Source organism: Balaenoptera borealis, assembly GCF_965194805.1.
Source record: "Balaenoptera borealis genome assembly, chromosome: 4".
Taxonomy (NCBI): Eukaryota; Metazoa; Chordata; class Mammalia; order Artiodactyla; family Balaenopteridae; genus Balaenoptera; species Balaenoptera borealis.
In genome coordinates this window covers 90,302,764-90,320,688 of record NC_138861.1, presented here as the reverse complement: position 1 = coordinate 90,320,688, position 17,925 = coordinate 90,302,764, and the positions used below count along the sequence as shown (strand labels likewise).

Sequence of the window (17,925 nt, the reverse complement as noted above, 5' to 3'; positions counted from 1 at the left end):
TTTACCTAGAATAAAATCTAATTTTTATAAGTACCCTTTGTATATTATTCTCTGAATAACAGAACCATCAATAAAGTATTCTTGCTGAATGATTTCCTAGTGTTCTGCAAATTTTATAGAATTTATGATTATAGGTTTTGAAGAACTACTGTGCATAAATACATGATTACATATATAAATTTCAGAACTCCCCCATTTGACTTTGAAATTTTGATCCTTTATTTGAGAAATGAAAGCATAAGTACAAGAGAGAGGAGAAAGCTTCCTATGGCTGGCTCAGAATATACTTTATCCCACTAGTCTTCAACTTAGAATCATTAACTTCTTAAAATGACCATGTTTACTAATTGCAAGTGTTCTCATCAACATTGTTCCTAATTATAATACTCTAGTTTCCAAATCCCACAGAACTTTATACTTCAGTTGTTTAAAAAAAAAAAAAAGAAAAGAAAAGAAAAGAAAAAGAAAAACATTTCCTGACTCTCTTCATTGATGTCTCCCATTGATAAATTTATGAGATCATCTTCACTGGTAACCAGAGAATAATATAACATCAAATACTTTGACTACTTGAATGCTAATGGAATTAACAAATACAACAAATGATTTTGTAACATTAACACCAAATAAGGGAGTCTGAAGTAAGGCATAGAACTTTTTATTTTATTTCATTTTTTATTTTTATTTTTATTTCATTTATTGAAGTATAATTGACTTACTATATTATGAAAGTTTCTAGTATACAACATATTGTTTCATTATCTTATACATTATGAAATAATCACGATAAATCTAGTTACTATCTGTCAACATACAAATTTATAACAATATTATTGACTGTTATTCCCTGTGGTATAGAATACATCTTCATGACTTACATATTTTATAACTGGAAATTTTTATGTGTTAATCCCCTTCACCTATTTCTCACATCACTCTACTCCCCTCCACTCTGGCCATCACCAGTTTGTTTTCTGAGTCTATGAGTCTGTTTCTGTTTTTTGTTTTTCCATTTGTTTTGTTTTTTGACTCTAAAATACAAAACAAATGGAATGTATCTTTCTCTGTCACACTTATTTCATTTAGCATGACACCCTCAAGGTCCATCCATGTTGTTGTAAATGGCAAGACTTCATTCTTCTTTATTTCATTGTACATATATACCACATCTTCTTTATCCATTCATCCACAGATGGACACAGGTTGTTTCCATATCTTGGATATTTTAAATAATAATGCAGTGAACATAGAGGTGCATATATCTTTTAAAATCAGTGCTTTTATTTTCTTCAGATAAATACCCATAAATAGAATTTCTGGATAATATGGTTTTATTTTTAATTTTGTGAGTAACCACCATACTGTTTTCCACAGTGTCTCTACCAATTTACCTTCCCAAAAACTGTGCACAAGAGTTCCCTTTTCTCCACATCTTTGCCAACATTTGTTATTTGTTGTCTTTTTGATAATAGCCATTCTGACAGGTATGAGTTGACATCTCATTTTGGTTTTGATTTACATTTCCCTTATGATTAGCGATGTTGAAAATCTTTTCATGTGCCTGTTGGCCATCTGTAGGTTTTCACTAAAAAAATGCCTACTCAGGACATCTCATTTTTAGTTGTATTCTTTCTTTCTTTGGATATTGAGTTGTATGTTTTCATTGTATATTTTAGATATTAACCCTTTACCAGATTTATCATTTACACATATATTCTCCCATTAAGTAAGTTGCCTTTACCCTTTGTTGATGGTTTCCATTGATGTGCAAAAGCTGTTTAGTTTGATGAGGTCCATTTTTAAATTTTTTTGTCCTTGCCTGAAGAGATAGATCCAAAAAATAATGCTGAGACCCATGTCAAAGAACATGTTTCCTATATTTACATCTAAGAGTTTTATGGCTTCTGTTCTTAGATGTTGATCTTTAATCCTTTTTGAATTATTTTTGTTAATATGATGTAAAAATTGGTCTAGTTTTATTCTTTTATATGTAGCTGTCCAGCTTTCCAAATACCTTCAAATCTATTGAAGATGCTTTCTTTTCCCCATTGTGTATTCGTACCTCCTTTGTCGTAGATTATTTGACCATGTAAGTGTGGTTTTATTTCTGGACTCTTGATTCTGTTCCATTGATCTATGTGGCAGTGTTACACTGTTTTGATTACTATAGCTTTGAAATATAGTTTGAAGTCAGAGAGTTTGATACCTACAGCTTTGTTCTTCTTTCTCAAGAATGTTTTGGCTATTTTGGGGCTTTTGTGGTTTCATAAAAATTAAGGATTGTTTGTTCTTGTTCTGTGAAAAAATTCCATTGGTATTTTGATAGGGATTATGCTGAAACTGTAGAATGCTTGAGTAGTGTTGATTTCTAACAATAGTAATTCTTCCTGTCCATGAGCACAATATATCTTGCCATTTATTTGTTCCATCTTCAGTTTTTTCATCAGTGTCTTAATAGTTTTCAAAGTACAGGTCTTTCACCTCTTTGGCTAAGTTTGTTCTTAGGTATTTTATTCGTTTTGACGCAATTGTAAATGGAATTGATTTCTTAATTTTTGTTTCTGATAGTTTGTTAATAGTGTATAGAAATGCAACTGATTTATGTATATTTATTCTGTATCCTGTAACTTTACTATAGTCATTTATTAATTCTAAAAGATCTCTTGTAGAGTCTTTAGTGGTTTCTATATATAATAAGTTATTTGCAAATAATGGCAGTTTTACTTCTTTCTTTCCAATTTAGTTTCTTTTTCTTTTTCTTGTATGATTGCTATTGCTAGGATTTCCAATATTATGTTGAATAAAAGTGGTAAGAGCAAGCATCCTTGTCTTCTTTCTTATCCAAGAGGAAAGGCTCTGAGCTTTTCACTGTTGAGTATGAGGTTAGCTGTAGGCCTGTCATATATGACCTTTATTATGTTAAAGTATGTCCCCTCTCTACTCCCTTTGTTGAGAGTTTTTATTATAAATGGATGTTGAATTTTGTCAAATGCTTTTTCTGTGTCTATTGAATTGATTGTGTGGTTTTTATCTTTCATTTATTAAAGTGGTATATCGCATTGATTGACTTGCAGATATTAAACCATCCTTGTATCTCTGGAATAAACCCTAATTCTCATGGTGTATGATCCTTTTAATGAATTGTTGAATTTGGTTTGCTAATATTTTCTGGAGGATTTTTGCATCTATATTCATCAGGGATATTGGTCGTAATTTTCTTTTGTGTGGCATCTTTGTATTGTTTTGATATCAGAGTAATGCTGAATTAATAGAATAAACTTGGAAGTGTTCCTTTGTCTTCAGTTATTGGAATAATTTGAGAAGGATAGGCATTAAATCATCTGTAAAGGTTTAGTAGAATTCATCTGGGAAGTTGTCTAGCCCTGAACTTTTTTTTGATGGGAATTTATAGAGTACTCTTTCAGTTGCATTACTAGTAATTAGTCTGGTCAGATTTTCTTTTTCAAATTATTTATTGGCATGTAGTTGATTTACAATGCTGTGTTAGTTTCATGTGTACAACAAAGTGATTCAGTTAAACTATCTATCTATCTATCTATTCTTTTTTAGATTCTTTTCCATTATAGGTTATAACAAGATATTGAGTACAGTTCCCTGTGCTATACAGTAGGTCCTTGTTGGTTATCTATTTTATATATAGTAATGTCTATATTTTAATCCCAAACTCCTAAGTTATCCCTCCCCCCTTTCCCCTTTGGATGAATTTCCAAAGTATACAAACAGCTCATAAAACTCAATATCAAAAACAAAACAAACAAACAAAAAAGAACCCAATCAAAAAATGGGTAGAAGATCTAAATAGACATTTCTCCAAAGAAGACATACAGATGGCCAAAAGGCACATGAAAAGATGTTCAGCATTGTTAATCAATGGAGAAATGCAGATCAAAACTACAGTAGGTTATCACCGCATACTGGTCAGAATGGCCATCATCAATAAATCTACAAATAATAAAAGTTGGAGAGGGTGTCGAGAAAAAGGAACCATCCTACACTGTTGGTGGGAATGTAAATTGGTACAGCCACTATGGAGAAGAGTAGGGAGGTTCCTTAAAAAACTAAAAATAGAGCTACCATATGACCCAGCAATCCCACTACTGGGCATATATCTGGAGAAAACAGCAATTCAAAAAGATATATGCACCCCAGTGTTCACTGCAGCACTATTTACAATAGCCAAGACATGGAAGCAACCTAAGTGTCCATCAACAGATAAATGTATAAAGAAGATGTGGTATTGCTTATATGTAGAATCTAAAAAAAAAAAAAAATGATACAAATGAACCTATTTACAAAACAGAAATAGAGGCACAGAGGTAGAAAACAAGCTTATGGTTACCAAGGGGGAAAGAGGGGAGGGATAAATTGGGAGCTTGGGATTGACATATATACACTACTATATATAAAATAGATAACTAATAAGAACCTACTGTATAGCACAGGGAACTCTACTCAATATTCTGTAATGACCTATATGAGAATAGAACCTAAAAAAGAGTGGATATATGTATATGTATAACTGATTCACTTTGCTGTACAGCAGAAACTAACACAATATTGTAAATCAACTATACTTCAATAAAAATTAATAAAAATGAAGGTGTGGTATATATACACAGTGGAATGTGACTTAGCCATAAAAAATAATGAAATAATGCCATTTGCAGCAACGTGGATGGACACAGAGATTATCATACTAAGTGAAGTAAGCCAGACAAAGACAAATATCATATGATATTGCTTATATATGGAATCTAAAAAATTGATACAAATTAACTTATTTACGGAATAGAAATAGACCCACAGACATAGAAAATAAACTTGTGGTTACCAAAGGTGAAAGGGGAGGAGGGATAAATTAGGAGTTTGGCATTAACATATACACACTACTATATATAAAATAGATAACCAGCAAAGACCTTCTGTATAGCACGGGAAACTATACTCAATATTTTGTAATAACCCATAAGGGAAAAAAATCTGAAAAAGTAGATATATATGTATGTATAACTGAATCACTTTGCTGTACACCTGAAACTGACACAACATTGTAAATCAACTATACTTTAATAAAAAAGTGAAAAAGAAATAAAATGCTTGGGGTTGATAATTCTCCAGAGTGGCATTGAGAAGACATGTAGTTATATCTTTGTCTTATTTTTAAGTTTAGATTTTTTTTTAAACAAGTTGAGTTGGAAACAGTCTGTTGATATATAATCCACCATGATTTGGATCTATTATCATAGTTCAAAGTATGGGACAGATCTTTCCACTGTAATATTTATCCTATACAAGTAATGCTGGTTAACTGGACCTGATTTAGACTTTTGACAATTCATAGATAAGAGGAAAAATGTAAAGAAATAGTAACTAAAGAAGTAGACTTGCTATCTTGCTCTGTGAAGAGAAGCCTCCTGTAGGAGATGCTATAAGCTCAAAATCCACACAAGCTTGGATTTCTTCACTACATCACCAAAGGGAATGTGAAGCCATGTGCTGAGGCACAGCTTCAGTTGCCTAGAGGTAAGGACCAATTTTTCCCCATGTAGATACAAGACATTAATATACAGTGATGATAGGATACTGTAACAAGCATCCAATATTAAACTATTGATGTGACAGTTGCTTTAGGAAATATTTAAAGGAATAAATAAGTTTTGTTATGAGAAATGATGGCTTACACAAGCACAAACATACCTTTCATATGGATATGATGAGTGAATAGAAAAAGCTGCATTTGTATTTTATCTAAAATTAATAGAACAGAATAAATGAGAATCTTAGGATTTACAAAAGACAGGAGCTGAGGTGAATTTGAGGCAGTATAGAACCCTTTGGGGATTAATTGGAATTAGTGCTAACAATTAAGAAATGTTCATTGGAGGGGTTGATACACTGTAACGCTTTGTATAATAGATTGACCTGGTTATTACATATAAAGCAGAATGAAACTTGGGAATTACAGTTGATCACAGGGGAGTCCATGGAGGCATTCCTCCACTGGCATGATACCTGAGGTACAATATGTTAAGCAGGCTGAGCATAATCAAACTTGCTAATACCTTTTCTGGTTCAATCTCAGAGGCTAGCTAGGGGACTACATGTAGAATGAAATGCATATTAGTCATCTATCACTGCATGGCAAATTACCTGTCAAATTAACACTTGTTAAGTGGAGCACAGGATGTTGGATGGTGAGCCATGGTTCCACAGAAGACAGCAAAGGAAAGTGAAATAGAGAAGTTTATTATTCACAGTTCCTAGAAGAAGTACCTGGCACACCTCGTGGGACCCCAAAGGGAGGCTAAAGCAACGTGCAGACAAAGAGAAAGAGAAAGGAGGAACTGGGGAACATGGCTTTATTAGGGTCTATAGATAAAGTGTTTTGGAGTTCCCAGACTAAGACCAAATTGGTGAATTCAAACCAAAAGAGCAGGCTTTTGGTAAGTCCCATGGGTGGGTGGGGGGGATCTTATCAAAGGGTTACATAAGGTGAATGCATTGGGAAGCAGAGGAGACTGTTGATTGCAAGGGCTGTTGAAGAAGTCATATCAGGGACTTATATTTGCTTGTGACTCTGGGCTGCTATCTAGGGCATATGCTTACATGAGGTTTAAGGATCCTGCAGACCACTTGGCCAAGTAAAATGGATACAGAGGCAAAAATGCTATGGAATACCTTAGCTACTCTTGACGTTGCCCCCAAAAGTTAGTGGCTTAAAACAACAAGCATAACATTATCTTACAGTTTCAGTGGATCAAGAATTCTGGAGTAATTTACATTAGTGAATTTTACATGTGGTTGCAGTCAGCATGTCAGCAGGAGCATTGTTAATATGAAGTCTAATCTGTGGCTGAATGATGTAATTCCAAAATGGCTCTCCTACAGGTTTGTTGGCAGAAGGCCTTGATTCCTCACCATATGGGCTTCTGCTCATGAGATGGTACCTGACTTTCCCCAGAGCAAGTGAGCCTCAAGAGAAAACAAGGAAGAGACTGTGGATGTATTTTATAAGCTAGTTTCTATCTCCAAAACCACCCACCGCTATTTGCACTTCATTCTATTTGTTAGAAATAAGTTACTGAGTCCATCCCACAGTCAAGGAAAGAATTAGGTTCCAGCTATTCTAGGAAAGGGATATCAAAGAATTAGTGAACATGTTCTTTTTTTTTTTTTATGTTTTAACTTTATTGAGGACTAATTGGCAAATAAATATATTTAAAGTGTACAACATGATGATTAGATATACATGAACATTGTAAAACAATTACTAACATAAAGATAATTAACACATCCTTAGCCTCACATAATTAACCTAGTGAAGATGTTTTAAAGCCATCACAGATGCAGTATATCTTCATGTGGTGCCAACAGGTTATGTTAATTTTCTTGAAAATGGGACAAAATCAGGAAATATCTGATTGCGATAACCAGCACCTATATTATAATTAATTTCCTTATGGTAAAATATTAGAAGAAAGTCATAGACAAAGAAGTAGTTTTGTGATATGAAGAAGTTATTATAACACATGGCATTCTGAGATTGACTGGTCAGTCCAGCCAAAGTGAGAATGACATGTTTAGGCTACTCAGGTATTGCCAAACAATGACAACAAAACCACGAAAACCAAGAACGACAAGAACAAATATGTAGCAATAAAATCTCTGTTATCTCAGAAACAAATACCGTATGCTAACGCACATATATGGAATCTCTAAAAAAACGGTACTGATGAACCTAGTGGCAGGGCAGGAATAAAGACGCAGACGTAGAGAATGGGCTGGAGGACACGGGGGGGAAGGGGAAGCTGGGATGAAGGGAGAGAGTGGCATGGACATATATACACTACCAAATGTAAAATAGATGGCTAGTGGGAAGCAGCCGCATAGCACAGGGAGATCAGCTTGGTGCTTTGTGACCACCTAGAAGGGTGGGATAGGGAGGGTGGGAGGGCAGCTCAAGAGAGAGGGGTTAGGGGGAACATATGTATATGTATAGCTGAGTCACTTTGTTGTACAGCAGAAACTAACACTACATTGTAAAGCGATTATACTCCAATAAAGATATTTTAAAAATCTCTATTATCTCTTATCTCACATCAAGATAAATAAATAATTAAGGATTATTATTACTTGCACTTTAGAGGAATTGTATTTCAAACTTGGGTGTGCTTATGATATCCATGTAGCAAGTGGCATGTAAAAATACCATTTTTAAATGAGGAAGAGAGAAGCAGCAGGATGAACTGACTGAACTTGGAAAAGAAAAACTGTAGCATGGTTAGGTCCTTTAAGAATAGTTCTTATTCTAATCTACTTATTATGTTAGAAGAATCTGGTACAGGATCTAATTCTGTCTGGAGATTCTAGCAGAAGTCAGTGAAGAACATTACTACTTGGGCATAGCATGACAAACTATACTTTTTAAATACATGTAAGTCCATAATTTTTCTGTAGTGTGCATGTATAGCTAGGAAATGGCCTCCCACTTAGGGACTTCCTTTTCTGGCTCTTATGCAATTAGGCATGCCATGTGAGTAGTTCTTGCCAATGCATGTAGGTAGAAGTGAACATACAAAATCTGGGTCACGGTTTAAAAGAAGCAGGTACAAAATATCCAGTTTCAAAGCGTTATATCTAAACCTGAAATATATCCAGTGAAGATCCTGGAATTTAGCATATGTGGTACGAATGGTTGGAACTATAGGTTCCATCTCCCCTTGTCCGTCTCTGACCTTGCAGTGGGTGTGGCATGAATGTATTCTATCTGTGGAAATAAGTGTGTGCACAGATATTTCATGTGCTGCGTTTTGCTAAAACCCTATTCTCTCCTTTATAATATACAGTTATAGCTAGAATGCACCTGCAGAGCTAGGTACTGCATTTCCCAGTTTTGTTGGTACTTTGTTATGATCACGTGAATAGTTTTGCTAATGAAAAGTGAGTAGAATTTTTGTGCTACTTCTGGTAAAAAGATTATTGCATAATTGGTGTATTCCTCCATACTCTTTCCCTTCCAACATCTGAATAAAATGACAATAACTGTGAGGGTAGTGACACAAATAACTATGTGGAAGAGAGTCATCCACCAATCAGGGACATCTACCTTAGACTCTTATGTGAGCAAGAAAAAAAAAAAAGTCTATTGTCTTTGAGCTTTATTTATCTTTAGTTTGGTTTTTATAGAAGTTTAGTATACCTTAACTAATGCAAAGTGCCATTGGGCCTTAAAACTGAAAATATTCTAACACAGCTACAATACTGCAAGGCTAGCTAACACTGGCTGAGGTTGAACAAGATGACTTGAAAAGTCTCAAATAGCTCTGGGACCAGATGTTTCACTGAAAATCTTTTTCTGTTATGAAATAATAATCCAAAAACATTTTTGGAGCTTCTTTTATGCCAGTCACCTTTATAGATTCCAGGGATGCAGTTAAGGTAAACATATACAGAAAGTAGTTTGTACACTACATCACTCAAGGGAGTTCCATTGGGAGTAGTGCAGTGTACTTGTCATGGAACAATTCTCATAGATTAAGGTGGTAATTGTGACCCTAGCCTAGAATTATTGGTACTTGGTGAATTACATACAGTACTGAATCAAGTGGACAATCTTCTTGCTTTCATAAAATTTACAATCTAGAGTAAGAAATAGGCAATAATTTAACTATAAATAAAAGTAAACTATAAATCTCTGTAGTGTTTTGAATAAAAGTTGAGCTTAAGAACAGACTAATCATGATAAAAGATGCTAATTTATATAGGGATGTCAGGAAAGGCCTCATAGTGTGAGTAATATTTGAATACCACTTGATATGAGATACTACTAACCTATGTATATGGCTATTTGAGGGAAAAACATATCAGGCAGAGGGAAACACAAGTACAAAAGTTTTGATAGTTGTATATGCTTAGTATATTCCATGAACAGCAAGAAAGCCAGTGTGGAGAGAAAGTAGTGAAAAAAGTGGACAGTATTAGAAAATGAGTTTGAAATGCTACATATGTGCTAGATCATGGAGGACTTTGTGGCCCTCAAGGCCTTAAGAATTTGTTTTAATTTTAATGGGAAATTAACAGTGAGAGAAACTCTCCCATGATACAAATAAAATATTTAAAGAAATAAATACTATTCATATTTTTCCAATGCTCCCAAAACGTAATAAAAGATATTCTTGGACTCCAACTTCCTGGATCATGATCTTGAAAGTGTCTATAGGAGGGAAGCTGAGCAATTGTGTGTTTCACACAATTAGCTCACTGACATTTTCTTTTGAGATGAAATTTGTCTATGAGAATAGGAGGGAGTCCATCATCAAGTAGCAGCTATTCTGACACCATCCAAGCCAGACCATCTTTATATTATATTTTGTTTATGGTTTTTTACATTGGAAACTTTAAATTCCAAAGAAAAAGATCAAGTTTGTTTTACTGGGAATATCATCTTATTGACTGAGAAGGATTATGGTTGGATGTCTTGAATCATTCATCCAGTTCAGAAAATGATTCTCAAAGAAAGAAAGTCTAATCTGTCTAATGAACTGATTTTTATGTAGTGTGCTTGGCACACCAAACCCAGGTAAAAGAAACATCCAATTGTACCCTAAGGATTTATGTTGACTCTGGCTGTCTGTTCCAACAGGTAGACTAGAAAGAGGTGTTGAAACCTTTCTGTTTAGGGATAAAAATTGTGCAACTGTGTATAGGCTTTTGAATTGTAAATGTATGTTGTTGGAGGAGTGAAATGCTGTAATATGAAGGCAGAAATTTTGGCACAGGCTTTAAAGATGACAAATTGGGTCTGTGCAAAAGTGGGTTCATGAAGTGAGTTATGTAAGCAGTAGGTTCAAGACAATATTTTTCTAGGTACCCCTGAGGCTGTTTATGTTTGTCAGGATTGCCCGTCTTGCCAACAGCACAGAGCAGGTTTTGCTTGGTTTGGCAGACATAAGTTTGAATAGGATACTTAATAAGTGTCAGCTCTTTTCCAAGGGCCATGAGCAAAATTTTACCAGAAAACACAACCATTGAAACTCAGTACAAGAAATGTGAACATAATTTTATGTGTTGGCATCAGTCTGAATGACAACATGCCAAGGGCCTAGATACAGTAGATTATAGCTGGAAGCTACTTGTCAGATATGGATGATCATGTTTGTGCCCCAGCAAGAGATCATTAATTTGTTCAACAAGTATTCATTGAAATGCTGCTAAAGGTCAAGCTCAGTTCTAACTGCTAGAGATTCAAAATAACCCATATTGTTCTAAATATGGTACCCAAACTATTTCTGGCTTTCACATGGCTATATCTATATCTATATATTTATATATCTATATCTATGTTATCTATCTATCTATCTATCATCTATCTATCTATCTATCTATCTATGACTATAGATGGATTCTTATTTGCCAAAAGAGAAAGAGGAGCGCTCAATAGGAACTTTATTTATAAGTTCAATGTTGGATGTGCTGGCAGCTGGAACTAAATGTAGTGTAGGGTGCATCTTCACGGTACTTACAATATATTTGGTGCAATTGACTTATAAAAACAAATAATTAGGGAACAATTTTTGTCAATGTATGATTAAGTGCTAAAATTGGGCTAAGAAAAATTAATGCTGAGGAACCAAACCTCATGGGTGAACAATGCACCATGAAGCAAAAATCGGGTTAAGAAAATAAAGATTCACTTACAGTGGAAGGGTGAAAAATAAACAGCAAATATTTTAACCTGCAAATAAATGTGTTCAAAAGTTCTCTAATTTTGTACTATGAAAACTTAACCCCAAAATAAAGTTACCATTGAGAGTTAAAGAGAATATCAAGTTTATTAAATATATAGAAATTCACATAACATACCTAAATATATAGCTTTGTTCTCCAGAAGCAGTCACTCCCCAGTAGTAACAAGCACACCTAGTATCCAGATATTGGTCTTAATACCATTTTCTAGTAAAAAGAACCGAAGGTCCTTGGAGAAATGGCTCATTCTAGGACTTGGTCAGGAAATATACAGAATGAGCCTGGAGCATCTGGTAGTGTCCAAAAGCAAGGAAGTGCTAAGGAAAAGAATGATAGGGGTATGACAAAGGGGCACAGGAACCTGTCAGGACAAGTCAAAGAGCTCTCAGTGGTGAAAGTTGGAACATTTTGAGCCACATAAGAATACAATAATAGTACTGGATTATACCCAAAATATAAAATAAATATCTGTATGTCCATACTGATATAAATGACTGAATTCATACATAAATGGGGGAGGATAGATAAATCTCCATTGCATAAGAATGCCAAATAAAGTAACCCTTAGGGAGGTAAAGCCTAACTCCCACTCCTTAAGTGTGGAACACACATGGAGTTCCTTACAAAGCATACTCTATGGAAATTGCGAAAAAAAGAGTAACTTTAGTGGAGAAACCTGGAAACACTACCTCAGCCAGAAAATCAAGGTAAATCAGCAGTGATAAGTAATGTTCAGTGGTATGTAACCTTGACATGTTATAATGAAAATTGCACTTCTCCTCTGTAGTGTTTCTCCCCCAAACCAGTAACCTAGGTCTAATTAAGAAAAACACATCAGGCATATCCAAATTTAGAGACATTCTTTAGAATACCTGACCAGGACTTCTCAAAAGTGATAAGGGCAATAAAAACAAGGAAAATCTTAGTAACTGTCACAGCCAAGAGGAACCTAAGGAAATGTGTCAACTCAATATAATGTAGTATTCTGGATGGAATTCTGAAGTAGAAAATGGATACTAGGTAAAACTAAGAAAATCTGAATGATATAAGGACGTAAGTTAAATAATAATTTATCAGCATTTATTCATTAATTGTGATGTGTACCGTACTGATGTAAGATATTACTAATAGGGGAAACGATGTGGGGTATATGGGAACTCTCTCTACTATCTTCTCTATTTTTCTGTAAGTCTATAATTAAAGTAAAAAGTTAAAAAAAAGCAATTTAGGCAAACCATAGACCTGGAGACAATATTTGTAAAACATACATATGATAAAAATATGTACTTAGGATATATAATTTTTACAACTCATTAAGAAGAGGAGAATTTACTCAATTTTTGAGAAAACTTTGGGGAACTATAGAAAAATTATCTTGATTGAGGTGATGGTTATAAGACCGTATACATTTGTCAAAACTCATTGAACTCTATAATTTTTTTTAATGAATTTCATTAAGGAGTATAGCTCAATAAACCTGTTTTTAGAAAAATGGAATAAAAATGTATTTAATTATTCAAAATGGCAGAAAAAATGAATTTCAAAAAACCCTCGGGCTTCCCTGGTGGCACAGTGGTTAAGAATCTGCCTGCCAGTGCAGGGGACAGGGGTTCGAGCCCTGGTCTGCGAAGATCCCACATGCTGCGGAGCAACTAAGCCTGTGCACAACTACTGAGCCTGCGTACCACAACTGCTGAAGCCTGCGCACCTAGAGCCCATGCTCCGCAACAATAGAAGCCACCACAATGAGAAGCCCACACACCGCAACAAAGAGTAGACCCCGCTTGCCGTAACTAGAGAAAGCCCTCACGCAGCGACGAAGACCCAATGCAGCCAAAAGTAAATAAATAAATAAATTAAAAAAAAACAAAACTCATGGGGCAAATAGAAATACCAACATAAATATCAATAACCACATCAAATCGAAGTGGTATAAAAATACCAATTAAGAGGCAAAAATTCTCAGATTGGATAAAAAAGCAAGACTCAAATATATACTGTCTATAAATACTGCTTCAAATATAAAGACATAAAATTTTTAAAAGTAAAATAATAGAAAAGCATACAATACTAACTTCAATAAAAATAAAATTAGAATGTTTATATAAACATCAAAGTAGATTTTATAATAAAATATGTTAACCAGAGATAAAAAGATTATTTTCATGATAATGAATGGTTCAGTTCAACAGGAAAGCAAAACATTTTTATGTCTATGCACCTCATAACATGAAAAAAATTCTCAAAATAATTTATGTTGAATGACAAAAAGGACAAAAATAGTATTTATTGCGTGATTCCATTTATATAAAATGCTTGAAGGCACAGAATAATCTATAGTTACAGAAAGCCTATCAGTGTTTTCCTGGGCATGGTGGTATGAGAGTAAATTGAGAGGAAAAATGACAAAATGGCAGAGCAAACTTTGCAGTGATGGATGTTTTTGTTGTCTTAATTGTGATGGTGGTTTCATGGTTGCATATATATGTCAAAATGTATCCAGTTATACATTTAAATCATATATGTTGTATTGAAAACCACTTATTACTCAATAAAACTCTAAAAGTAAGAAGTAAAAATAAATTTTAAAATCAATACACAAACATATCCTTCTTCTCAAAACATTTAAATGGGTTCCCATCATACTCAGAACATAATCTAAAAATATTGCCTTAGTAAAGGTCTGAAAGGATTTTCCTTCTGCCCAAGCCTCTAATCACTTCTCTGGCCTTTCTTCCAATGCCTCATTCTCTCTAGCCTCACAAGACTTGTTTTTTTGTGAACACAGCATGTCAATTGTAATTTCATGAAATTTATCATTGCTGTGTTCTCTATCCATTATACTTTTCCTTTTATTACTCTTACTTTTAAATTTTCTTTGATTTTCTAAATATGCCATTATATAAAAACTATTATTTATCAATATTGATTTTTTTCTTTCCAGTGGTTAAGGATTTACATGTTTTCTGCTCTACAGTTTTAGATAAAAACTTCCAAAAATATAATAGTTTTAATAGAGTCTTAGTTCTGTTTTTTATACATATGAATCTACTCTTTCACTCTTAATGAACTATAAATATTGATTTAATGTTATATCACTCTTACCTTTATTTGAAAATAATCTTCAGATATTTCTAGAATTAACCAAAGGCAAGTGTTAATATCTATAGACAATATTTCATTATTTTACATATTAATAAATAGTCAAATATGGAATCTTTGTGTTACTTAATTCTGTATTATATGTGTAAGATGTTATTTATGTTTGGATTCTAAAATTTATTTGGGATAATTGTGTCAGAATTTTAAAAATAGACTCCTTATGTTTATTGTATTCTTTTAATCTTTTTCTTCTATAAGCATTATTCTATTTTCACAAAAATTAGTATTCCATCCTCTTCAATTTTTTTAGAGTACTTTCAGAAGAATAGATACTACCTCTTCTTTGTATGTTTGGTAGAATTCCCCTGTGAAGCTATCTAGTCCTGTACTTTGCTTGAAGTATTATTATTTCATTTTCACTACTACTGATCGGTCTGTTCAGATTGTATATTTCTTCTTGATTCTGTCTTGGGAGGTTGCACGTTTCTAGAAATTTGTCCATTTCTTCAAGGTTGTCCAATCTGTTGGTATATAACTGTTCATCATATTTCCTTATGATTTTTTGTATTTCTGTGGTATTGGTTGTTATTTCTCCTTTTCCATTTCTTATTTTGTTTATTTGCATCCTCTCTCTTTTCTTGTTGATGAGCCTGGCTAAAGGTTTATCAATTTTGTGTATCTTTTCAAAGAACCAGCTTTTGATTTTATTAATCTTTATAATTTTTGTCTCTATTTTATTCACTTCCTCTCTTATCTTCATTATATCCTTCCTTCTGCTGACATTGGGATTTGTTTTTTTCTTTTTCTAGTTCATTTAAATGGATGGTTAAGTTTATTTCAGATTTTTCCTGTTTATTGAGGAAGGCCTGTATTGCTGTGAACTTCTCTCTTAGAACTACTTTTGCTGCATCCAGTAGAATTTGGAAATGTGTATTTCCATTTTCATTTGTCTTGAGGTGTTTTTTTTTTTTTGATTTACTCTTTGATTTCTTCACTGACTAATTAGATTTTTAGTAGCATGTTCATTAGTCTCCACGTTTTTGTGATTTCCCCATTTTTTCCCCTGTAATTAACTTCTAGTTTTATACCATTATGTTCAGAAAAAATGCTTGACATAATTTCTGTATTCTTTGTTGAGACTTGTTGTGTGGCTTAGTATAAGATTTGTTGTCAAGAATGCTCCATGTGCACTTGAAAAGATATGTATTCTGCTGCTTTGGGATGGAATGTCCTCTAGATATCTATTAAATACAACTGGTCTGTTGTGTCATTTAAGACCACTGTTTCCTTATTGATTTTCTGTCTGGAAGATCTGTCCATTGATGTAAGTTGGGTTTTAAAGTCCTCACTGGTATTGTGTTGTTGTCATCAATTTCTCCTTTTATATTTGTTAATATTTGCTCTATATATTTAGGTGCTTTTGTATTGCGTACATATGTGTTAATGAGTATAATATCCTCTTCTTGTGTTGATCCCTTTATCATTATATAATGCCTTTCTTTTTCTTTTGTTTTAGACTTTGTTTATAAATCAATTTTGTCTTATGAGTATTGCTATCCTCACTTTTTGTTTCCATTTGCATGGAATATCTTTTTTCATCCCCTCATATTCAGTCTGTGCGTTTTTAGTTCTGAAGTGAGTTTCTTGTAGGCGGCATATAGATGAGTCTTGTTTTTCATCCAGTCAGCCACCTTATGTCTTTTGATTGGAGCATTTAGTCTATTTACATTTAAAGTAATTATTGATAGGTATGTACTTATTGTCATTTTACTTATTGTCATTTTATTACTTGTTTTCCAGTTGTTTTTGTAGTTCTTCTCTGTTGCTTTTCTTTCTTTGTTCTTTTTATTATTTTTTATGTATTTTGCCTTAGATGACCTAGATGTAGGAAGAGATTTTTCTTGTTCCCAAATCATGAAAATATTTATCTATATTTTCCTCTAAAAACTGTGTCATTTAAACTTTTATGTTGAGGTTTATGAGCCATCTAAATTTAATCTTTGTGTATAATGTGATATGAGGCTAAGTTTTTTTTTTTTTTTTTCATGTGAATACCCAGTTAATCCAGCACCATTTGTTGAAAATACAGTTCTTTTCCCATTAGATTGTTGTGGAATATTTGTCAGAAATAAAATTACTGTACATATGTGATTTTGTTTATGAAGGAGATTGCTGTGTACTTTTCTTTCTTCTTGCTCTCACTTTTTTTTTAATAGAATGTCTTTTTTAGGATTTAGTATTAAAGACGTGCTGATTCATACAAAGAGTTGGAAAGTGTTCTTTCTTTATTTCCTGACACAGCTAATGTAAGAGTTTTGTTATTTATGTCTTAGGTATTAAATAGAATTCACCAGTGAAACAATTCTGTGCCTGGAATTTTATTTGATGGAAAGTTTTTATTTTTTAATTTTTATTTTATTTTTAAAAATTTATTTATTTTTTTAATTTATTTTATTTTTGGCTGTGTTGGGTCTTCGTTGCTGCTCGTGGGCTTTTCTCTGGTTGTGGCGAGCGGGACTACTCTTTGTTGTGGTGCGCAGGCTTCTCATTGTGGTAGCTTCTCTTGTTGCGGAGCATGGGCTCTAGGTGCGTGGGCTTCAGTAGTTGTGGCATGCGGGCTCAGTAGTTGTGGCTCACGGGCTCTAGAGCACAGGCTCAGTAGTTGCAGTGCATGAGCTTAGTTGCTCCGCAGCATGTGAAATCTTCCCAGACCAGAGCTTGAACCCGTGTCCCTGCATTGGCAGGTGGATTCTTAACCACTGCAAAACCAGGGAAACCCAGAAAGTTTTTAAATAAAAATTCAATGTATTTAATAGATATCATGCTGTGAATATTTTCTATTTCATCTTGTGTCATTTTTGCTAAATTGTATTTTTTTAATAGGTATATCTTCTAATTTTTTAAAAAAATTGTTGGCATAAAAGTGGTTCATAGACCTTTAATAGACCTTTATTAATGTTATGTCTATCAGACCCATGAAGGTACATCTTTACATGCACATCTCTTGAATTCTTGATATTGGTAAATTCCATACTCTAATTTATTTGTTCTGTCTAA

The 17,925-nt window shown here is 33.5% G+C and overlaps 1 long non-coding RNA gene across 1 annotated transcript in view; it reads left to right on the top strand.

Annotated features, from left to right (window-relative positions):
- LOC309627410 overlaps positions 1–17,925 on the top strand; it is a 38,785-nt gene that overhangs the window by 13,991 nt on the left and 6,869 nt on the right. Inside the window, exon 1 of the long non-coding RNA XR_014243733.1 lies at positions 1–17,925. This exon is cut by the window's left edge and continues 13,991 nt beyond it. This is a non-coding gene — a long non-coding RNA (uncharacterized lncRNA).